The 24,163-nt window shown below is 23.4% G+C and overlaps 1 protein-coding gene across 2 annotated transcripts in view; it reads left to right on the top strand.

The window, feature by feature from the left end:
- Positions 1-11,436: 11,436 nt before the first annotated feature.
- The window catches only part of LOC129606079 (CD63 antigen), a 62,928-nt gene continuing 50,201 nt past the window's right edge, over positions 11,437-24,163 (top strand). For both annotated transcript variants that reach the window (XM_055516176.1, XM_055516174.1), the window contains exon 1: positions 11,437-11,464. The gene's annotated coding sequence lies outside the window, so the exon portion shown is untranslated. The remainder of the gene's footprint in view (positions 11,465-24,163) is intronic.

Below are 24,163 nucleotides of genomic sequence, written 5' to 3'. Positions count from 1 at the left end.
TATACTTACTTACTATCATTATTTATATTTATTTTCAGATTTCTTATTCTTCTCTTATATATATCACATTCATTTAAATTAAGTACACAATATTAATATTTTTGCTTTAAGGATGTCAACCCCGACGTCCTTAAAATTATAAGGATTCTATTTGTATCTTAAATTATTTTGTTATTTTAACATAAAATTTATATGTTTGACCACATATTTATTTGCGTTTATACACACATAAATATGTACGTATTTGTGTATATATATATGTACATATATGGATTATAATATTTACAAGTCCTATAGAGATTTATGCGATTGATATATAAGTATATGTATGAATAAATTCAATGCTTATATATAAGTATACTTGTATAACACATTCAAACAAATTGTTAAAATGTATATATAAAAAAATTTTTTTAAAATTCATTCCAAAAAAGGTAGAAAGAAGTGTGTGCATATATAGAAAAGTCATGAATATGTCAAGTCGACATTTAGAATAAATACACATTTGCAGAAAAAACAGAGAAGAAAAATTAAAAATAAGGATAAATACAAAAAAAAAAATGCTTATAGAGGAAGAAAAAAAAATTAGAAAAAAAAACAAGAAAAAAAGCAGAGGGAAAATTTTTTTTTTTAATTTTTTATGTAAAAAAATTCGATTTGCGCATGCCAGCGTCCCATTTATTCCCATTATTTTTCATCATTATATTATCCTTATGGTTTTTGTTTTAAAAATAATGTTATGTGTAGAGAATTATGTAGTCATACACATGCATATGAACATATACATACATACATACATGCAAACAAATATGTTTTCTAAAAAAATATCCTTTGAATTTTTATGAAAATAACTTCACATATAATAAAATGTAAAATATAGAAAAAAAAAATAAAAATATTACAAAAATTTCCAATTTTTCCCTCCTTTTGGTCTTTATTTATTTTTTTTTTGTTCGTAAAAAAATTTCATACTTGTAGCACCTTGCGGTTTCTTTTTCATATAGTTAGTAAGCAAAATATTTTTAATTTTTTCTTTTTTTGGGTGCTTCATATGATGTGTTGTATATGGTTGAGAAACTGGGAATTGTGTTATACGGAACATACAATTATTATTATTGTTTTTGTTTTCTGTGTTTTTCTTTTTTGTTTTGTTTTTGTTTTAGAAGCATATATTTACTTGAAAGGGATGAAAAAACTTTTTTGTCTTTAGTTTAAAAAAATGTTTTTCTTTTTTTTATAAATGAATAAACTTTTAGGACAGTGTTCCCCAAAGAGTGTAATATATATACTGTATTAGTTTACTTTTCACAAAGGTATAATAAGCATTATCAGAATTAGGATTGTAACAATTGGGATTCATTTCAACTGTCGCAAGAACTAAGAATAAAATAGTGCTGAGAAATTTTTAAAAAATAACTTATACATAAAAATTTACTAATGGTGGGATTTTGGCCTTAATAACATTAAAAGTAAAAAGTATAATTCAACTTTAAGCACGAACTTAATTACCAAATAATGATATATTACGTATAATTGCCGATAGATTACTTAGATCAAGAAAATAATGCAAATATTAAAATTATTTAAGAAATCACTAAAATTAATGGGGCTTATTCTGTATATCGAATCTCTAAGAAATAGTGATATTTATCTTAAAAACTTCGACAGTATTATTCTTGACACAAACCAATATGATGCAAGTTATTCATGTCTATAAATAAACGATAACTAAGCCCCCTTATTGTTATTATTTTAATAATTTAGAAAAAGAGTATGTGTGTAACACTTTATTGAAAATATTAAAACTCTTAAATGAATTTCAAAACTTATAATTATTGTGGTATTTACATAATACGGCAATTTTTTTATAAACTCTAAAAGTTAAAAAAAAAAACAAGTCCCAAAGTCAAAGTAATCTATGTCTACAAAGAATAGTGTTTCAAATTACAGTCTTATGGAAATTTTCTTAAAAATTTATTTATTTATTCATTCATTTATTCATCATCTCAAGAGAACATCAGCTGGTACAGAGAGTTATATTTTATAATTTTTACAATTACTAAACATACTAACAAACAAAATTAAAATTACATTAAAAGAGCCAGGGTAGCAAATGATAGCAAATCCTTTGAAAGATTTGCTGCAACATTTTAGGTGCTAATTGCCATTGTGTATGATGTCGTTTATAATTTTTTTAGGGTATAATTAAAATTACAATAAAAATTATACAAATAAATATTCTTATCATACGGTTTCTACTGTGATTACATTTTAAGGATATTTGCTTGAAATATGATATTTTAAACTCAATTTTAAATGTTGGGAAATTAAAACAAATAATTTATTGTTATTTTAACTGAAGGAATTCAGAATAGCCCTGAAATATCAAAAAATTTTTTAATTTATTAAAATTCACAAGTATTTACTCGTATGTAAGTTTAAGATCTACAGATTTTAAAGAGAAAATTATTTGCGAGTAATAAGGAAAAGTACTGAGAAAATTGTAATAAAATCTGGTATTTTGCAAATAGGGTAAAATTCCGTAATTTTTACAACAACTTCATTTATTTGACCAGATCTAAATTTTTATTTCGAATTATAAAATTTTATTTTAAAATTTGAAAATTGAAAAATTTAAAATTTTATTTTAGTTCAAACACACTGAGAAACACTGTTCTCGCTAAACATAAAATATAATTTAAATTTTTGGAGGGTGAAAAAAAGAGATTGATGGCATAAGATTGAGAAAAGTAAAGAATTTGTAATTTTTCCCTCTTTTGTTTTACAACACAAGTATAATATTGTTATTATAAAAATTGAGTGTATCAAGTTTGAATAAAATTGGGGTGTTCAAACATTGAAAATTAATTATAAAAAACAAAAGCAAAATAAAAAATAAAATGAACAAAAATATTATTTATAATAACAACAATAACAAATTAAAATCACGCGGGAATTTAAACGTTCTGTTTATTATTATAGCAAAAAAGGTGGGTAATTTTTATTTTTTTTTTTTTGTTTTGGCTTTTTTTTGTATATAGAATTTTGATTGAAAAATTTGTTTATAAATCGTTAAAGGGGGAATGAATATTCTTCATTTTTTAATGTTTTATTACTATAAATTTGAATTTTTTTGTTTTTGGGGGGTAGACACGATGGTAAACAATATAAGGATCTTTTTTTTTTCTAAAATTTTGATTAGTATAACTGGATTGCACCACAATATATACAATTTAGATTATTTAAGGTTAAAATACGATATGTAAGGTACTCTATTTGAATATTGAATAAAATTTTTGTTTAGATGAGAGTCCTGTGCTGCTATGTCGTCATTTATTTTGTTATTCTACGTAAGTTCTTGTTTATACGTACAATATGGGAATCACTGAAAAAATTTGTATATATAGAGGTGTGAAAATTGTGAATGAATTTTTCTTTTGATATAAAAATAAAAGAAGAAAAAAAAAAACGCAAAACAAGTTGATATTTTTTTTCTGATCCAATTTTTTTTTTCTTTTCTCTTAACAATCTATTGTTCAGGACGAATAGGAAAAACGTGCAAAAATTTTATTTAAATTTTTATCTCAAGAATTTTTTATTTTTTATATATACCCACCTATAAAATGTCTTATAATAAATTAAATAATTTTTTTTTTATACTCGCATAATAAAATTCTAACTTGAATTTTCAACTTACTTACATTTTGATTGGAAGTGATTTTTAATATTGTGTTGTATTATATGCATGTACTTAAGTATGTATGAAGCATATTTTTAAAATAATGCAATCATTTTTTATAGCATTTAAAAGACGAAGGATATTTGAGAATTTTATAAAATGATAAATGTTGAGATATAAATAGAATCAAAATTAGAAAATTTATTATACTTGAAGGGTAAATTTAAATTATGGATTATTGAAAATTTACTCTACGGTTAAAATATTATATTAATTTTATTGCAACTTCTGGTATAAATGTTTAGCTTGTATCATGGAATTTAAGATTATAAGGTTTATATAAGAATATTGACATTGCAAGAACGTTTAATGTCGAAAATAATTTTTAAATCAATAACTCAGGTTGCTGTTATTGAAAATTTCCATACTGTAGGTTATTCAACCCATTATAATATTGCGGCTTCATAACTTTTTGTACATTCGAAACGAAATTTGTTGTTTATTATATTTTTCATTTCGAGATTTTAGAGTAGTATCTGATGCTATTGGAGCTTTGTGCTCTCAAATTAGTTTATTCTTTATTTAACAAGATCTGTGCTTTAAACTAATAAAAAAAAAATTTAAATATGTGAAAAGTTTTGTGGATTTTTAAAATTATGTTCTTTTCAATTATAAATAATTGAAAATTAAATACGCTTTATATTTTACTCATCTTTAGAATTTTAGAAGAAAATCAATATTTATAGAGATTTTTTGAAAAACTTCTTCAATTTAAATAAATTTGTGTCTACAAAGTTTTAAGATTTTTGGAATATGAATAAATATTTGCATGTATACCTATTTAAGGAATATTCTTGAAATTTAATTAATTATTATAATAAATTTATTTAAAAGTAAATTAAAATTTTAGTAATTGAAATTCAAAATTTTAGTTTTGTCTGCATAAAAGGTTTTAAATTTTAAAATTTCCAGTCTGAATTTAATTATGAATTTTTGTTTAAAATACACACTTCTTCTCCTTATCTATATAATGCAAATTCTCTCTATAATGAAACAAGGCTCTTTTAAATTTGATTTGATTTCTTCACGACTCAATATTGGATTTATTTTTTAACATCGCTAATGCCTTTTGGGAAAAAAATTGAGATACAACTGTTTAAACAATAAATTTGACATAAAAATGGTCAAAACAAAATTTCTAGTGTAATTTGCTTAATCATATAATAACACTTGTATTATACTTAAACTTATTTACTCCACTTTTATATAAAATTTATAAAGGATCTTCAATTTTCAAAATCTATTCCAGCAATTATGTCTGTAGAATTATTTAATTTAAAAAAGAAAATTCAAATATGCTTTGTCATAGAATTTTTTCCCAATAAATGCAAATTAAATTTCCTAATTTTTTGAATTCTATATATATCTTGAATATATTAATATTTCGTATATTATACTTGGAAAATATTATTTAAATAGAATTCACATACATATGTCAAATAATGATATTAACATTTTGATCAGATTTTGATTCAAATTTTTTGCATATCCAACATTTTAAAATAACAAAATCTCAATATTTATATTCCGTATATGCTGTTATAGTTACAATGCACTTCCTATAACTATATCTTAGCATAACCTAAATTTTAAAATTTTTTATGTGAAATAAAAATGATGAAAAATCCATTTTCATGCATTGAATTTTAAAATTTATTATTCTTGTATTCAAATGTGGGTATATTGCAATGAATGAATACCCGCAATTAAGTAAACTGAATGCTCATATTGATAAAATATATGGGCAATGGTCAGTTATATTATATGCGACTTTCATTGAATAATTTTGATATTTGATGATGAATAGTTGGTATGATTTTAGATTTGCTGATGGCTGACCGCATTATATACATTTTTTTTTTTCATCCATATATTTTCATTGATATTTTAAAATTCATATAATTTTTTTGTTTTATTTTGCAAAAAAAAACAATTTTTTTTTTTATAATATTTATTTGCATATTGGGCATTCAAATGTAGATTTTTGGTATAGAAAATATTTCTGGTTTTTATTGGTTTTTCGTTTTTCTTCATTGGTCATCATGATTTCAATAGAATTTTGAATCAATTACATATAAATACAGATATCGTTTTCAAAATGATTATTTTGCCACTAAAATATTGTATTTGTCCAATATTTTTTTTTAATTTTATCTGATTTTATATTCATAATTTTTCATGGAAGATAAATTACAATTATTTTGCAACTAGATGAAATTGCATACAATTAGGCACTCTAAAATATTTTTACGTGATTTAAAGCATAGCTACCTACTTTCGTAAACAATCAAATCAATCAAAAATTTTTTATTTTAATTGGCAAAATATTGATAGATTCAATTGAATTCATTTTTGAATAGTATATGGTTTAAAATGGTATTAAATTTTTTTCAATAAAAATTTCAATTGCATTGACAAATTGAAAAATAATATAGGACTGCCATAATTAATTTCAAATTGAATTTATCTTTTTTTTATTTCACTTTCCTACAGGGAATAATTTTTAATTAATTTATGATTTTCTGATTTTTACTTAATTACTAATTAAACACGTAAAATTACAATGGGACAGATGGGAAAATGCAAGAAAAATATTTATTTGGGCATATTGAATAGGAATTTTGATAATTCTAAGAAATTGAACCTTTTCCTGCACAAAATACCATATTGTTACGAAATTTCTTAAAATGCTGAATGAAATAATAGTCAAACGGGTTGAAAACGAAATTTATTGATTTGAAAATTATAATATTATAGAAATGAATATAATTATACTATATCAAATGAACTATGGGTGGGTACTATTAAATGAAAATTTTAAACTCTTAATCCAAAATTAACTATAAAATCTATTTTATTATTTTTTATAGTTCGTGCATCATATATAGGAAATTTCTGAACTTCAACATTCACTTAAACATTCCAGTCAACATTTTAAAATTTATGATAAATTGTTTGAATTCATGTTGAAATTATGTATACATTTATAATATTTTTCAAAAGTGCTTGTATATGCAATTCTGAATTTTAATGCGTATGTACATAAAATTTAAAATGAGAATTTTTTTTAGTGCCATACTCCTTAAAATCCTATATAAAGCATATACAAAATAATTTTTTTTTTTGATTCCGCCATAAATCTTATGTTATCTAATTTAATTAAGAGATTTCCGGCATAATATAGTGTTTTAACCTAATCCTGTTAATTTATATAAAAAGAGGAAATACAAACAATTATTAGGGTAATAATACATTACAAATTTGATTTAAAATTTTATAGTAATTTATGCAGAATACTTAAATAATATGTACATATGTATGTATGTGTTTGTAAATGATAATATTTACATATCCGATCTTATGTGTAACTACTTAGGCACTCATTTCTTCTTTTCAAATAATAATTTTATATTGTGATTCTTGTCTCTTGTGAATAAAATTTCAGAAATAGGTTCATATTTTAGAATCCAACTATATGCACATGCCAACTCACCATATTTTTCATACTTATACACAAATATATTATATAACTATAATATGTTGAGAATAAAAAACTCTTTTTTTTTGAATATATAGCAGAAAATTAAATTATAGCACACTTACCTTTTTTCCTCTTTATCTCATATATGTTATTATGTACGCCATCTGTGAATATTTTGAATGTGTGCTCATATGGAGAGAAAACTAAACTGAACTATCTAAATATCTTATGAAAATATTATAATAATTACAGAATGTGAAAAATGAAAAATTAGAAAATTGCAAAAAAAAAAAAAAAAAACGGAACAACAAATACAAATTCATTCTGTTTTTAAAAGAGGTTGGTGTATGATGGCATGACATAAACTCATAAAAAGGAGTTTTTTTTTACTAAACTAAAACTAAAAGGTTATAAGAGAAATTAAAACGCGAGAACAGCAAAACAAAAACGAGACGTCAACCCAACCACTCATTTATTTCTATAATTTACATTGTACTTGTAACACTTATACATGTATATGTGTATAAGTATGAAATATACAATTATACCTACATATAGCGTTCTGTCTAAGTGTACTAAAAAATTTTTTATTTTCTATCTCTTTATACGTTTTCATTAATTTTTTATCATAAAAAAAATTTTAATATTAATAATTTCGTTTTTATAACTAACCACTTTTAGATTTATGTATGTACATACAAACATTCTTCGACTCTTTACTTTTTTCATTATTATTATCTACTCCTGAAAAAAATAGTAAAAATAGTAAATATTACTGTAAAATTATTATAAAGCAGCAAAAATATTCACATGACGTTTATTTTTTATTATCAGAGCAGTCAAAACTTTAAACAGCTTGAACGACTTTTAATTATTTGGTGAAACTTTTAAGTTATCGTAAATTTTCCCTATGCATTACTATAAAATCCGCTTGGAGCGTCTTTTTAAATATATTTCAAAATAAATAAATAATAAAAAGTCTTGTAAAGTTCCTTGAATTCTTTGTATTCAGAATATTTTTTGTTACATTTAAAAAAATATATTTCGTAGCAAATTTACAAATATAGTGGCTAAATTTGAACAGTCAGGCATTCAAGTTATACTAATATGGGTATATGAAGAACAATTCAGAACTATAGATTGCTTTTGGATGTAAAACGGGCTGTGTTATTGATTGTACAGAAACTCTACGCAGGCTTTGCCATAAAACGAGTAAAATTCTGTGTAAGCGGTTAGTTCTATACATTCAACATGTTTTTATTGAACAATTAATGAAAAACGTAAAAATATTAATGCTTTTAAAAACCTATGGTATATTTTTATCCCGCGTGTATTTACCCAAGGGTATTATAATCAAAATTCTTTTAAATTAGCTCTATTTTGTGGAAATTTGGATATAGTTCTGCCTTGTGGAATTAATTTTACTATTTTTATATTGTGGTCATTTTCCATAGCTAAACTCATTACAAATGACTATAGCTTTTGCCATCCCTGATATATGCCATGTGTGCTTAGTACAATTTATATGCATTTTTGTATGAAAAATACTTGTGTTTGTACATCATCACAATAAATGGAAGTATGTAACGTTCCATAATAATTATAAACAAAAAATTATTAGAATGTCACTTTATAAATCAACATCTAACAGCCCATCATCATTACCATTGAGCTTCTGATATGTTCGTTCCTTTTATAATGTTTTATAATATTTCACATACACAATACCTATATAATGCATATAAATATTATATTCAAAAACATACATACATATTTTATAACTATACCAAAATAAGATGTGAATTTTTATGAGTTTTGTGCTTCTGTCGCACCCCTTTTTATTATTTTCACGTCATATTTTATAACAAAAGATAATGTTATACATGTGTGTATATTCAAAACTGCTACTCTATTTCATTAGAGACAGCAAATTTGATGGAAGTCTTTTTTATATCCATGCTCATTTTACACCCATACATACAAATTTACATATATTGTGTGATAAGAATACTGACTGACTGACTTTACTTTTTTTTATTTTTCCTTATTTTTCACCTAATTTTTTAATTTTATATTTTTACTTCTTTTCTTTAATATTCTTAGAACACGAATTTTTAAAGAACTAACTAAAACATATTTATATACATATTAATGAATAAGTATGTATAGGTATAATACATAGATATAGTGTTGTGTGTAAATTATATATAATAATATTTAACTGTTAATAATTGCTTCTCCTTTCATTCTCTAACTGTTTTAAGCTCAAAAACTATAGTTAATGTCTAAATAAATTATATATTATGTATTCTACTATAGAATGATACCTACTTATCACAATTATACCTATGCTATGTATATATCATGTTCCATATATTTATGTGTATGTAGGTATGTACATGTTTACATATAAGTATGTATATCAAAGAAATATTTTATATCTTATGCCATTGTACCCTTATTATCTTTCCATCCTCTATTAATACTTACAAGTATTTATAGTATGGTAGTAGTAAATGCTGGTTTCGCGATTTAGCTATTAAACAAACACGAACTATATGTACTACGTGTATTAAAATTGAATAAGGAGACAAAAAACCGCCTGTAATAAGAAAAACTTGAAGTGAAGAATATCTTAAAGACAAAGAAAAAAAAAGAAAATAGTTAAGAAAAATGCTATAGTGAAAAACTCTTAAGAAAATAATATAAATTTTAATTTTGAGAAATAGAAATAAAGAAAGCAAGAAATGAAATGTTTATTAATGCTGAAAAGAAGATTCAAGTACGTATGAAAACGGTGAAGGAAAATTCATATAAAAAGATGTGAAAAGTAACCAGACAAAATTAAAAAAAAAACAAAACGAAGGAAATATGAAAACATTATAGTTGGTTTGATACACACACATTAGTATACACATAGAGCTGTATACATATATCAATATATTTTTATTGGTTGTTGGGTGGGTACACAAATATACACATATATGGGATAAAGCAGTAAAATATCAAACCGAGTAATAAAATATGGTAACAGATAAAATGATCAGATGATAATGGTTACAATTTTCAAAAGATGATGATTATACCATTACACTATCTGTCATCAATATCAATGTCATCATCATCATCATGTTCATCATTATTATCAATATCATATATTTAAAACAAAAGTAAAAATTTTGCCAAACCAAGTTGAAATAAAATGTTAAAAATTTGCTTTTCATTCTTTTCTCTAGCCTCTGTTTTATATTTTTCTTTTATTTTTATTTTTTTTTTTATGTCTCTTTGGCTCATGGATATGACGCCTTACGAATGCAATTTATTTATACATATACATACCTATATGCAAATGTAACTATGTATGTATGTACATATGAAAGTGTTTTATAAACCAGTAAAACTTTAATATCTTACTAAAAATGTACTTTATATGTTGCAATATTGTAAGTAGGTATATAAGTAGGTATATCAGTGTTAAAAAAAAATAGACACGACAGTAAACAAAGAAGAATACAACAGAATATTAAAGCAGAAAAAAAGGAGGAAAAATTATAATAATAAAAAAAAATGAAAGACAAAATGAATTAAAAAATAGCCTGAATCTGATCTGGTCTTATTTTGGTCTGCATTTCATACTTTATAATCTAACTTTCATAATATACATATGCATTTAAATAGGCATGTGTATGTATGTACCTACATATGTAGTTATTATGCTCCTCAACTTTACCGTATTGTTTACATTTCATTCGCAATACTCAATATTAAATTGTGGATACCAGATGTTCTGAAATTCTGAAAGAATTTGCTGGTAACATGATCAAAAATTGTTTGTTCTACTCGCGAGCTATAGACAATTTCTGTAAACTTTTCTATCTAAAAATATACATAATTGGTAGGATTATCATTACGCCAAGGTGTATGCTATAAATTGTTCAATGTTAAGAGAATAATGTCAGTAACAATGTTTTTAAACTCAAATTTTAGTTTAAATATAATATAAATATGACCATATATTAAGAAAATTGTGCAGGATTAACAATTGGTAAAAATTATTATCCCAAGAAATCACAAAACTTATTGAGAAAGTGTACTCATTTGAGGGAAGAGTAATAAATTTAAAAAAATAATAAAAAAAATTGTAAGAATAAATTTAAAAATTTTAAATTTGCATGTTAAATTTTGTTCTAATTCTCTTTTTTACTCTTTTCTTTTCAGAATATAAAAGGTGTTGTTTAAAAAAAGTAAGTACCTATATACTCTTATACTTAAATAAAATATTCGTAAATCATCTGGCAACTCAAAAATTAAATAAATTCATTTTTCAACTGGAATAAATTCATTTTTGCTTTGCGTATTTTTTTCTTTTTTGCCAAGAATGCATATATGTATACCTACACACTTCTATAGACACATAAAGTACATTTACATTTACAATACTATTATTTTGTTCTATTCTGTGTCCGATTTAAGATTCAAGGGAGTTTACTTACTCATTACAGGCAACCGGGGTCTTAAAATTCTTATATATATTTTGTTTTTTCTTTGTTATATTTTATTACCATTGTTGTTTTATTCTTTTTTGTTGTTTGTAATACCCTTCTGTATTATTCTCTTTCTGTCGTTAATATCAACATAAATGAATTCTTTATCAGTTACTTCTGGTCTATTCTGTTTTATTCTGGTACTGCTTGGTTCTATACTCAATTCTACCTCTGTTCACTCTGTTTCAGTCATTTTATTCCCTATTTATTTTATGTATAGCGAGTAGAGAATTACGTTAAAAAAAAAGAGAAAAAAAAGCCAAAACTTGAACGGTACATACAGTAAAAGACTATTTGAGCATTTTCTGTATTTCTTTTGTATTTTGTAAATGGTTTAAAGCTGTAAAAAGTTTTTTTTTTTGTATTTTGCAAATTTCTGAATTTTCTGTTGTTTGATTTTTCTTATTTCTTTGTGTTTGCATTTTTTTACTGTTCATCTGTTAGTTCTTTTCTTATTTTTCATTTTTTCATCTTATTATAGTTATTTTTGCTGTTTTGGTTGTGTTGTTGTTAATTCTGTTTTTTTTGTTTTTTTTTTTTTAATTTTTTTCACATTTCCGTCTCCCTTTGGGTCTTCTCTATGTTGGTTTTCGTCAACAAGGAATCATACAGTTCAAAGAGAGAAAATTAATATGAAATAAAAAACAGTTACCATAATAAAGGTATTAAGTATATAGTGAGTGCTGTCGTTTTACTTTCTACATATATGGGGGAGCAATTTTTGTTTTTTATATCGCCTGTGTTTGTTGTTATCATGTCAAATGTGTAGGTATTTAAAACAACATAAAAGAGTAATGATTTTTTATTTTTTTAATAGTTGCACTCTCATTAATTAAAACTAAAAGTGAAATTTTAAAAACAAGTGTAATACACTTTATATGTATGCCTGTATATGCGTGCAAATATACCTATGTGTGTCTGCACTTGAAAAAGTCGAGACATAAATTAATATTAAATGTCAAAATATTTTATCATTTTCAAAAAATATAAAAAAAAAATTTTAAAAATTAATCAATACTTAAAAATTAAAAGTGAAGAGATGAGAACAGTTTAAATGCGATGAAAGAGATCCTTTGTTTTTTTTGGTTTCACAATAATTTTAAATAGAAACTATTTATTACTTATTTTGTGGTACTAAAATGAATGCTTTATACTATAATGTAGTTACAAATTCAAATAAATAATTAAAAAATTAAAATAAATAAAGTACCCAGACTATTTTAAGTTTGTCATTAAAACGTAAGTATTATTTATTGATATTTAGCAATGAAAGGTGTGAATATTATGAAGTGTTAATAAATGTTAATAAAATGGATTGATTAAGTATATGAATAATTATGCTTTCATCTTTCACTTTTCCGTTTAAATTATAATTTATTATTGACATAAATTTTTATAATTGGTATGTAAATTACAAGTTGTTTGCCCTGTATTATATAAGTATGACATTGGAAATAGTTTTAATACGTAAAATGTTTATATTTTATTATGTCACACTATGATATTTATAAATATAATAATGAATGCTTACTTATAAATTATAGATTAATATTAATAAGCATATTTTTTCCCTACATATCCCATTGATTTTTCACGCAAAAATCATGCCAAAAATGTAAACGATATTATTAGGGAGGCAATCATATTTTTATTAGCATAAAAATGATCGGTGTGTGATCGGAGATTATCAGATCGATAATCTGGCGGGGTTTGTGTAACTGTAGAAAAAGATTTATGATAGCAAGATTCTATTTTTATTATTCTTTCAAAATAATACTTTGTACTACCTATTTTTGGTAATACACTTTTAGGGCAAAAATAAAAATTTAAAGATGTTTCTACATTGTTATTCAATTATAAGAGAGTTATTAAGACGGTTTATTATACATATTTATAATTTTAAATAAGAAGATATCCAGTGTTACTTGTAAGACTCAAAAATTTTATTCAATTTCGTTTAAATTTGTATAAGCTTTAAAGAAGTAGAATTCGGAAAATTGAAATTTTTTTCTAATTTCCATAAAATAATTTGAAAAAGAGTGTGGTAGAAAAAAGAACCTGTTCTAACGGGTTCAATTCTTATTCAAATTATCTTCCATTCACACAATATGCATTTATGTAACAATTTATATACTTAACAATTTGAATATTATGTTCTACTTTTAAATTATTTAAAAATTTTCAAAATATTGCTAAATAATTTTGTAATCTAACCTTGAATACATGAAACTATATAAAACAGGTGAAACTCTTGTTAACATATTTGTCAGAAATTCAAAACGAAGCTATAAATAAAAAAAATATTAAGTGCATCAAAAATACACCCTTGTCACATTTACACACATAATTATATAAAAAGTTTTTATTACAACATTACTGACCTGTTACAATTTAGAACTTTTACCTTTTTTTAAAAAAAAAATGTTTATTCTAGGTCATCTTGTTTCTATTTTTTTGCTATAAAACCAACCTATAAAAAATTCATTAGAATATTAGGTTTTGCACACTAATTTAATATTCATCAAAACATACCTACTAACTCACTATATTTTGTAGTATATTTTTGCTTTTCTATATCAATCCCGAAAAAATTATCATAATAAAAATATACAAAAATAGATTATTTAACATATACAAACGTATGCATATACGTGCTTATAAAGTAGTAAAAAAAAATATGTATTTATTTTTTCTTTTATTAAAATTATAGTTCTAAAACAATTTTTTTATGATGGCTACTACTACATACTTATATAAATTTAATTAACATTTTAAATGTTGACTTAATTAATTTCATATGCTAATTGAATATTAAAAAAAACTAAAGTGGCTGGCACGAAAAGCAATTTTTTTTTTTAAATAATAGAAAAACTTTTTTAATAATTTTAAAAGTATAATTGTAGAAATTTAATTTTGTTATAAAAAAAATTTATTAATGTTTAATTTATGGGTGATATGCGAAAATGAGAAACATTTTTCCAAAATACTATTATGAATAAAAAGTAATTTTCTAAGTTTTTTATTTCAAAAGATTCTAAAAAAAAACGTGTTGTATTCAAACTTTCTACAGAATTATGAATTTATAATAAGCAAAAACTAGATATATTTTTTGCTATTCTTTGTTATTCAACTTTATAGTTGATAATTTCATCATATTTCCATCAAATTCTAGTGTATATAAGGATTATTAGTTAAGCGAATATTAGAACAATCTAAAAAGTATCAAAGTTTTCATATTTGTTTAAAAAATAATTAAAAAATTTTGGCGCCTTGACAGTAATTAAAATTTGATTAGAATATAATTAAATGTTTTAATTAAAATATAAAATTTCAATCGATATAACAGCAGTTGCCCTTACAATATTGTTCAGAAATCGCTAGGTAAAATTTATAAAACGTTGGCTTTCTTGAGAAGTTGCTTGGTGATTTTATTAAAAATCTTTTAATAAAAGTAGTTTTGTATAGCTATGTGATGAATAGGTCATAGTAGACATGATGGTGTTCTTTACTTTTGAAAACTAATAAAGATTTTTAAAAAATTTTATAAATTAAAGCCTTTCGTCTCCATACTGAATCAATATGGGCAAAAATTTTAAAGTTCCGCCCCATCAAATTGCTTCAAAACGTGATTATTTGAAGTAATCTTATAGTTTGTGCGAATGTTGACAAACTAATAAAAAACGGGTTAATAAAAATGATATTCCTAAGATGAATATGCAACTTTTATATAGTTTTTATATTTATGGCAGCAGTCCGTATTATTAAAAACAAAGTATGTTTTAAATCTGCTGCTATTAACTTGTCTACATTTCAAAAACGAATTTTATTGAATTGTCACTGGAATGTTACACGTTGCAAAATTTTAATTTTATAAGATATTTACTGAATACACAACCTTTGTTTCATAAAAATTATCAATTCGGAGTATCACAACTCCAATTCATATTTAATCGTTAAAGAAGATTATATGCATTTCAATTATTTTTAAAGTAACAAAGTAAAATGCTAATACAATAAAATGAGAAAAAATAAAAAAAATTTATTTACCACTGAACACAGAATTTATTATTAGTTTGAAAAATAATAATATAGAAAACAAAAAAAAAGCAATAAAATCAAGAATTAAAAATTTTATGCATTTTCCTTATATATACCTACATTTTGAGTGTAGACAGCAGCTCCGATGATCACGGACAACAAAGCGCTGCTATTCCATTCGTTTACAACACAGAAAATCGAAAAAAAAAGAATAACACTTTGAATACATAGAGAAAAATTATTCTCTATGTAATAAGAACATTTGCATTGCACTTTTTTTTTCATATTATAATTTTGTGCTACACAAACAATAATATTCAGTCAGACTACCGTTATACTCGTAACTTCAAACTTAAAAATCCATAGTCTATGCACTTATTTAAATTTGTATGTATCGTTGTGAATACTCGTATTTGTATCGCTACTTCTTCACCGTTAACATGTTCCTATAGCTTTGCAAGTACGTATGTATTGTAAGTATATGTATATGTGTATGTACGTATGTATGATTGTATGCAATATTATTTTCTTTATGTACATATGTACATACTTTGTGCATATATGGTATGTGTATGTTATATATTAAGTAGATACGTTCTATTCTATGCTGGAATGACCAATTCTTAAGAATATCGCAATATTGCAAAACCGTATTAAATGAAAAGCAAAAACAACAGCAAAAATAAGACAGAAGACAAAGAAATAGGATAGAAATTAAAAATAAAGAAAAAAAATCATAACTGTGATATGGGTTTAGAGTGCGCTTAAGGCAAAGAAGTTACAAGTTTATAGAGCACAAATAATAATAAGGAGTAATATGTTATGCACGCTATATAGAAAAGGAAGGCAACAAAAGAGTTAAAGAAAGAAAAATGCAAACAAACAAGAAAAGAAAATTAGAAATAAAATAAAAACAATTATGTACTCGTAAAACCTAAAAAGTTGTGCAGGAGAAGTAAAGAGAAGAGAAGGAAAGAGAAGGGAAATGAAGAGAGGAGAATAGAGATGAAAAACTGAATCGTGTCACATGACTCCGTTAATTCATTCGTTCGTTTGGGTTCGGTTCAATTCAGTTTTTTTTTTTTTACGTTTTTATTTTTTACTTATTAGTTTCCGGTGGTGTAGAAAAATAATTGCTCAACTCCATTTTCGCACATTGAGAACACAGTGATTTTTTTATTTTATTTTTTCTCTCTTTTTTGTTTTTGCATTAATTTTTTAATACGCTGTCTTTTTCTTTATTTTTGCAATAATGTCTAGGGGAGTGTAGTGAAGTAAAAGTGCATATACTTATTAATTCTTTACGGGACCGATTTATGTACATTTTTTTTTAAATTAGGGGCATACGGCGATAAAATGTTAAACTATATTTTATAATAAAGAGAATAAGAAGCAGTTAAATAAGAAAAAAAAATTAAAACTAATTGAAAAGTATTTTGTATTTAAATTAGTTATACGGGTTCTTTGATAACAGCAATTTAAGTCAGTCACAACGAAAGCAAATAAAAAAAAAAGAAAAAACTTGAAATTAGGTTAAAATATTTTTCATCTTTTTTTTCTTTTTTTTTTAATCGTTGTAATTTTCTACATTTTTTAATTTTTATAATGAAAGCACAGCTAGTAAAATGTAACAAAAAAAAAGAAAATAAACAAAACAAAATCGTAATAAAATCTCGAAAGAAGTAAAGTTTTTTTTCAAAACTATTTTTATAGTACAGTGCATAAGTACAGTGCACGGGCTACTTTACTAACTTTACCGTATGGACATAGATTTGATGTTATATAAGTGTTATATGTATGTTTATGCATATGTAAATGAAATATAAGTGTATGAATATACACAAGTAGTTATTACAAGTGATTTAATTAATTTTATTAGAGAGTTATGAAAGAGGAGGAAAGAATTAAATGAAAAACAAAAGAGCAGGGAATAGAGTAAAGCGACAATATAAATAATTTTAAAAAGAGGACAGAGTTTTTAATAATTAACTCAAAAAAAAAAGTAAAAGAGAAAAGCTTAAAGCCGATTGTTAGGACAGAAATTTCAAAAACTATGTATGTTTTTTATTTTTTTGAAAAGAAAAAGTACTAGTATGTATAAATAATTAAATAAATAGGGCTAATAGGATGAAAAGAATCATAAAATAAGTAGGTATAAAGATTTAAGAGACTTTTGTTTGTATTTTTTTTCTGGTTTTTTTTTTGTTTGCTCTCATTTAAATCTAACTAATTTTTGCAGAGATTTATTTAAAAGATTACTAATTAAAAGTATTTAAGAGTACAAAAAGGAAAATTAGATGAGAAGAGGAAAGAGAGATTTATTAATAGATAATTTATTATTATTGAAATATAAAATGCATAGACATTATGTACATACATCTTTTTTATTGATATAATAAATAATTGTATACAACTAAGAACTGAAAGTTAGCATATAAAAAGTAGTAGTGGAAATTGCAAACTATCATTATTAAAAGAGTAAATTTTCATTATATTTATTAATAAAATGTTATACAACTTGAAATAACAGCAAACATTAATTAATTGCAAGAAAAAATTAATTAATATTTTACTTGTCCTTCCTTGCTTTGTCAGTAAAAAATTAAATTGGAAAACTGTTAATACTTTCTTTGTAATTTGAAGATTGTGTTAAGATGAATAATAAAATGAAAATGTTTCATGTTCTCCGAATGGAACAGTGTTCTACAAAGTAAAGGAATTCATTATCAAAGCTATTATAAAAACTCATAGGCACCACAGAAAACATGGGCATTTTTTTGTGTAAAAGTTTATAAAAAACAAATATCATAAGTATTTTTTATATACAAAAATTGGTTTTGAATTGAAGAACCATAAAATGTAAAGAAATTGATAATTTTAGATTTTAAATTTCAGAGAATTCAATTAGAGTCAATAAAAATTTTCACTCATCTGATTTAGTGAAATAAAGAATTTGAAATTGATTGAGAATTTGATTTGATTGAGTGAAATAGAGTGAAATGGTGTCTTAAAGAGAATTTAGAACTGTGTCAAGTATTACGAATTTTGCGCTTGTTTATTTTTAAAAGCCTATTACTTGACTGTACAACTAAACTTATAATACATCTTCAAAATTTTAGATTGGCGGCTAATTTAATTTATAAATAAAAATGAGGAATTGAAGTTAAGTTTCAAAAATCTAAGCGTCGAAAAGCAATATGTTTTTGATCCCAAAATTTTAATTATTCTCACAAACATATACATATATTATGTCTATTACTTTTATTCAATTACAATTTTATTAAAATTAAGAAAATCATTAAAAATATTAATTTAATTTTTTAATTTAACAACACTTTAATTTATTTTTAAAGAATACTCTATAATCTATTCAATGTGCAAAAACGTAATGAAGTAAAAATGCGGGCAAATTAATCATACCTTTACAATATGTAATAAATGTACCTATATACGTACTAATAAATTATAGTTATATCCCAAGGATGTACAAATATTTAAAATTTCAAATGTACATACATTATTTTTCAAACTTTCACCACAAATCATCGATAAAAAAAAAACTTGCGTGTAAAAGAAATAAATTTAATAAATTTTTGCAACCAGAAATTGGAAAAATAGTGAAAATCAATTAAATTAATTAAATGCAATAATTAATACATAAAGGGTATACATTTATACCTTGTTAACACATTAAATTACATGATTAACAGTAGTCATCTTTCATAAAAAAAATTTTTTTTTTAAATCGTTCTAGCTATGTGTGTCTTTTTAATGATTTATTAGTATAATTTACAAAAATATGCATTTTTGCATTAACACGTTCATATATGGAACTACATACATTATGCATTTTAAATAATGGGGGATTGTAAGTTGAATTGGATAAAAAAGGAAAATATCTGTACGTATTGCAAATGCATAAATATTTTCAGGTTATTTTGAATTCCACACTTCGGCACTATAATTAATAATGCCATACATTTATCACAGTATAATATTGACGATTTTACTTATGTACTTACATTGGTACTAAAGAAAATTTAAAGGGAAATGTGATAAAGTAATTTATCAATATTTCTACGTCTACTTAGTTATTCATTAAAAAATTCTCAACCTAAAATTTATTCATTTTCACTTTTTTTATATGATTATCAATTTATCCATCTTTAAATTTTTCCATTCTCTAGCATTAGACTCTTGTGATCTATGTATGTATAAATTGCAACATCCTATATGCATATACAATATGAATGTAAATGTATTTCAGTATTATTTTAAGTCACTTTATCAAAAGGAATTAAGTAAAGAATTAATATTGATTAATCAATTAAAAATGAACCTTAAATTGATCAGTTTAAATTCAACAACTGAATTGCAAATAAGACTAAAGTTCATTATTTAAAAAATACATTTAATTATGCATAAATACATATTCCTATAATACATACATAATACTTAAATATGTTTATATATTTATGCACTTTTTTATAATGTTGATATACATATATTTATATATGTATATGCAATGAATATTTCATGGAAAACCGCAAAAAGAATTTTATTAAATATTATGTACATTTAATGTAGACCGACTGTACCATCAGTTTTTGCCAACCAAATTAATAATAAAAGATTAAATGAGATAAAAAAAAAATGGAAATAAAAAATGCAAAAACTTAAGTACTGCACCGTATAACAGAATAACTGAAGAACTGTTTGTTATACATATACATTATATATTATACATAGAAAGATTTAAAAAAGAGTAATAGAAAACCCACTAATCTGATACCCATTAAATATAAAAAAAAAATTTCAAAAAGAAAAAGTTAAACCCGCGTCACCCACGATGCTTTATCCTTTTATTATAATGCTTAATTTCTATCTATATACTCAACTTCTATGTATACATGTATAGGGTTGCCTTTAATCATGGGGATGACAATAACAAAAACCAAAACCGTTGAGCAACAAAAAAAAACGACTCTAATTAAATCGTCTTCAAATTAAATACAAAATAAATGGAGAAAAAAATTAATGATAATAAAAGAAGAATTTTAAAATTTGATTTTATTTTATTGTTGATTTCATTGTTTCCCTTTAATTTTTAGGGATTTAACTTCTGGGGGAGCGCACAAAGAATTTTATAATAAAAAACAAATATTGCATATACATATGTATATATACAATATCAATATATGCACGTAACTGTATATATAATGTACAACAAACATTTATTGTGGTTCAATGAATAATTGTTTGAATAAGTGGTAAAATAAATGGTTCTCGGTATTTAATTTTATTTGTTTTTCATTCACAATATAAAATTTTATTTTCTTTAATTGTCAGAAAAATCATTTGGTTTTTTCCCAAAAAAAAATTGATATTTGTTTTTGATTTGAAATAAAAGTGTCTTTATTATAAATATACAATTGTTTATATAAAAACACTTTATTTTTCGTTTTTGTGTTAAATACTTCAAATATATAAGTACTTTAATCTATATAGCTACTAGCTTTTATACCGGTAAAAATTGTACAAACAATGATATTATTTTAATGGTATCCAATATGATAAATAGCATCAAATGGCACGTATGTCACGTTAATTAATTATTATGTGTAGGTAGTGTAAAGAAATGAAATAATAATCTAGTAGAGAGTATGTTTGATGAAATGACTATTTACGTATTAAATCATTCAACCAATGCACATCCATTTTCACTCTTATTTTATAATATTGTTTTGACTTAAAATGACAACTTATTAATATTGTTATATGAATAACAATCAATTATAATGTATTACTTCACTTAAGTGAAAACATCTCAAATTAATATTATTATCATAACATTTATTGTTATTGCATATGAAAAATCAATATGCAAAGATAATCTCTGAATTATTGTGAATTAAATTCGAAAAATTATTAAAAATTGTTGATAAAATTATTAATATAGGTATTAACACGTTCCCTGATAAACACGCGCTTGATAAACACTGATACTTTCCTGAGCCATATGTGCGTCAGGGGGTATATGAAACTTCTAAAGTAAATTATTCGACTGGACGTAACGGAACTGTACAGTTTCTGCACTGCTCGTGCTGGTACGATAATAAAGTAAAGAAAAACGCCGGGACATACGAAAAAATATTGGACTTGTCGGTCAATTTTTTCATTTTTGTATTGGGACAGGGAACGTGTTAATGAATAACGAAATAAGAAAACACATCAATTTCATTTGACACATCAATTATATAGTGCATATAGAAATTCAATTAAATTAAATTTAATAAAATTATTTATTGCTGAAGCAAAGTAATTTCAATAAGAGATTTTGAATTTGTTTGTTTTAGTGCATTGTAATTCATTTTAAATTACGTAAATGATTATTACGCTAAAATTAATGCTGCAGTAATAGTGTTTGCCCGCAACCATTTGATCAACAATTTATTGTTGAAAAATTAACTCGAGTAATAATATTGTAGAGAAAATCATAGTCAGACTGCTCGCACGCTTTATTTTAATAAAATTATTATAGAATTCGAACAATGCCATTACAGCAGTACAATATAAATTTTCTCAATTGAAGTTGATACTTTTCAACTTATTTTCAATACAAAAATCAAACAGACTGAATTAAAGAACTAATAATTTTTTGCCACCATTACGTTACAATATAAGTAAATTGTATTTATTACAATAAGTATATATACACATACATATATATAATATGAAAATAACCATAAATTTATCAAAATATAACTAAGTTATGAGCTCTGACATTATTGATTAAATGAAAAAATTTACAGCAAAATATACAATTTAATTTAATTTTGTCAATGGTATGTGCAATATAAACAGTCAACTTAAATACAATTATACATTTGAATTCATATACTTACTTGTATATTATTTATAAAAATATAAAGAACGTGTATTGAACGCGTTTCAATAATAATGGCGTTAATAAAATAAAAATTGCAAAATACAAAAATAATATTTTCAATTCTTTTTTAATGTAATCAATTCTTATAATTTGATAATATGCAATAATGAAATGAAAAAATATTTCGTCTCGCCCTTAACAAAAACTTTACTACATTTTTAATGGTGTTTCTTTTTGTTTGTATAACCGCTTTGTTAAATGTTAAATTCTCTCACTTCATGTTATCAAAATATGTGTATTCTCAATTGTTTGATTGTAATTTATTCTATAAAAAATAAAACAATATGAGAAGTACTTATGAATAAATTTTTTTCTTATTTCCGAACTTTATTTTGTATCGAAAATATTGTTTATTAAGCGTTAAATGAAGCCCACAATAATAATAATAAAATATCGAGTGCAAAAAAAAAAAATGTTAAAAAATTGCTGATTTTCCCAAAAATTAAATTGCTTTGAAAAAAAAAAACTTACTCACATATTTTTCTTGGTATGACAGATATTTTATTTCATTCATAATGTGCGAATAATTTAAAGTATGATTAACGTTTATTTTTTAAATTAAATAATTTATATTGCAAATAACAAAGCTACTATGAATATTTCTGTTATTGGTTATATTAAAGCAACTTGATTATGGTTCAAGTTGCATGCCGTGTTATTAAATTACTCGAATTACTCGAATTTATAGACTAGTTGTAAATTTCTCAACATTGCTCTCATAAAACTTTAATTTTTAGTTTTATAGTTTTACAACCTCATACAATATACAAAATCATTAAATATAGTTTTACTTACTGCTTTGTTTACTATTTATGAAGCATTTGTTTTATGTCATAAAAATCTGAAGTGTATCGTCAAAATCGTCAAAAATTATGTAACTATTAATCATAATTATAGCTACTCCAAAAAGCATTTGTAATAATCGATTTTTTGCGTCATCTAGTTTATCAAACTGGTTTTGCGCTTTTATTTCTTTATGATGCATATTATTAAGGCTATGCTGAAATTAAAAATGTATGCATCGACATATTATTATGGTTTTAATTGCAATGAATTCTTTTGCACGAGTCACCAACTAAGAGTAAATCCAATATTTCATCAGTTTAATACACTTTTTGGACAAAATAACTTTTAATACTTTAATATAATGTCATTTATCGAGTACATAGTTAAAAATTTTGTATATAGTTTCTTTATCTTATAAAAATAACTTGAATGATGAACAATTATTTGTGGAATAGAGAAATATTTTATGAATTTTTATTTGACTACCCCTCTTATACTCTACATATGTATTAAGAATTTCAGTATTGTTTTTTAATATATGGATTTTTATTAAATTTATTCAATATTGTTTACAATTTAAATATTTCGTAGAAAAAATAATATGAATTTATTTATTTATTTTTTTT

The sequence above is a fragment of the Condylostylus longicornis genome, unplaced genomic scaffold, assembly GCF_029603195.1.
Source record: "Condylostylus longicornis isolate FDR11 unplaced genomic scaffold, ASM2960319v2 ptg000017l, whole genome shotgun sequence".
NCBI lineage: Eukaryota > Metazoa > Arthropoda > Insecta > Diptera > Dolichopodidae > Condylostylus > Condylostylus longicornis.
Note: the sequence above shows the minus strand (reverse complement) of the source record. Positions and strands in the feature narration are given on the sequence as shown.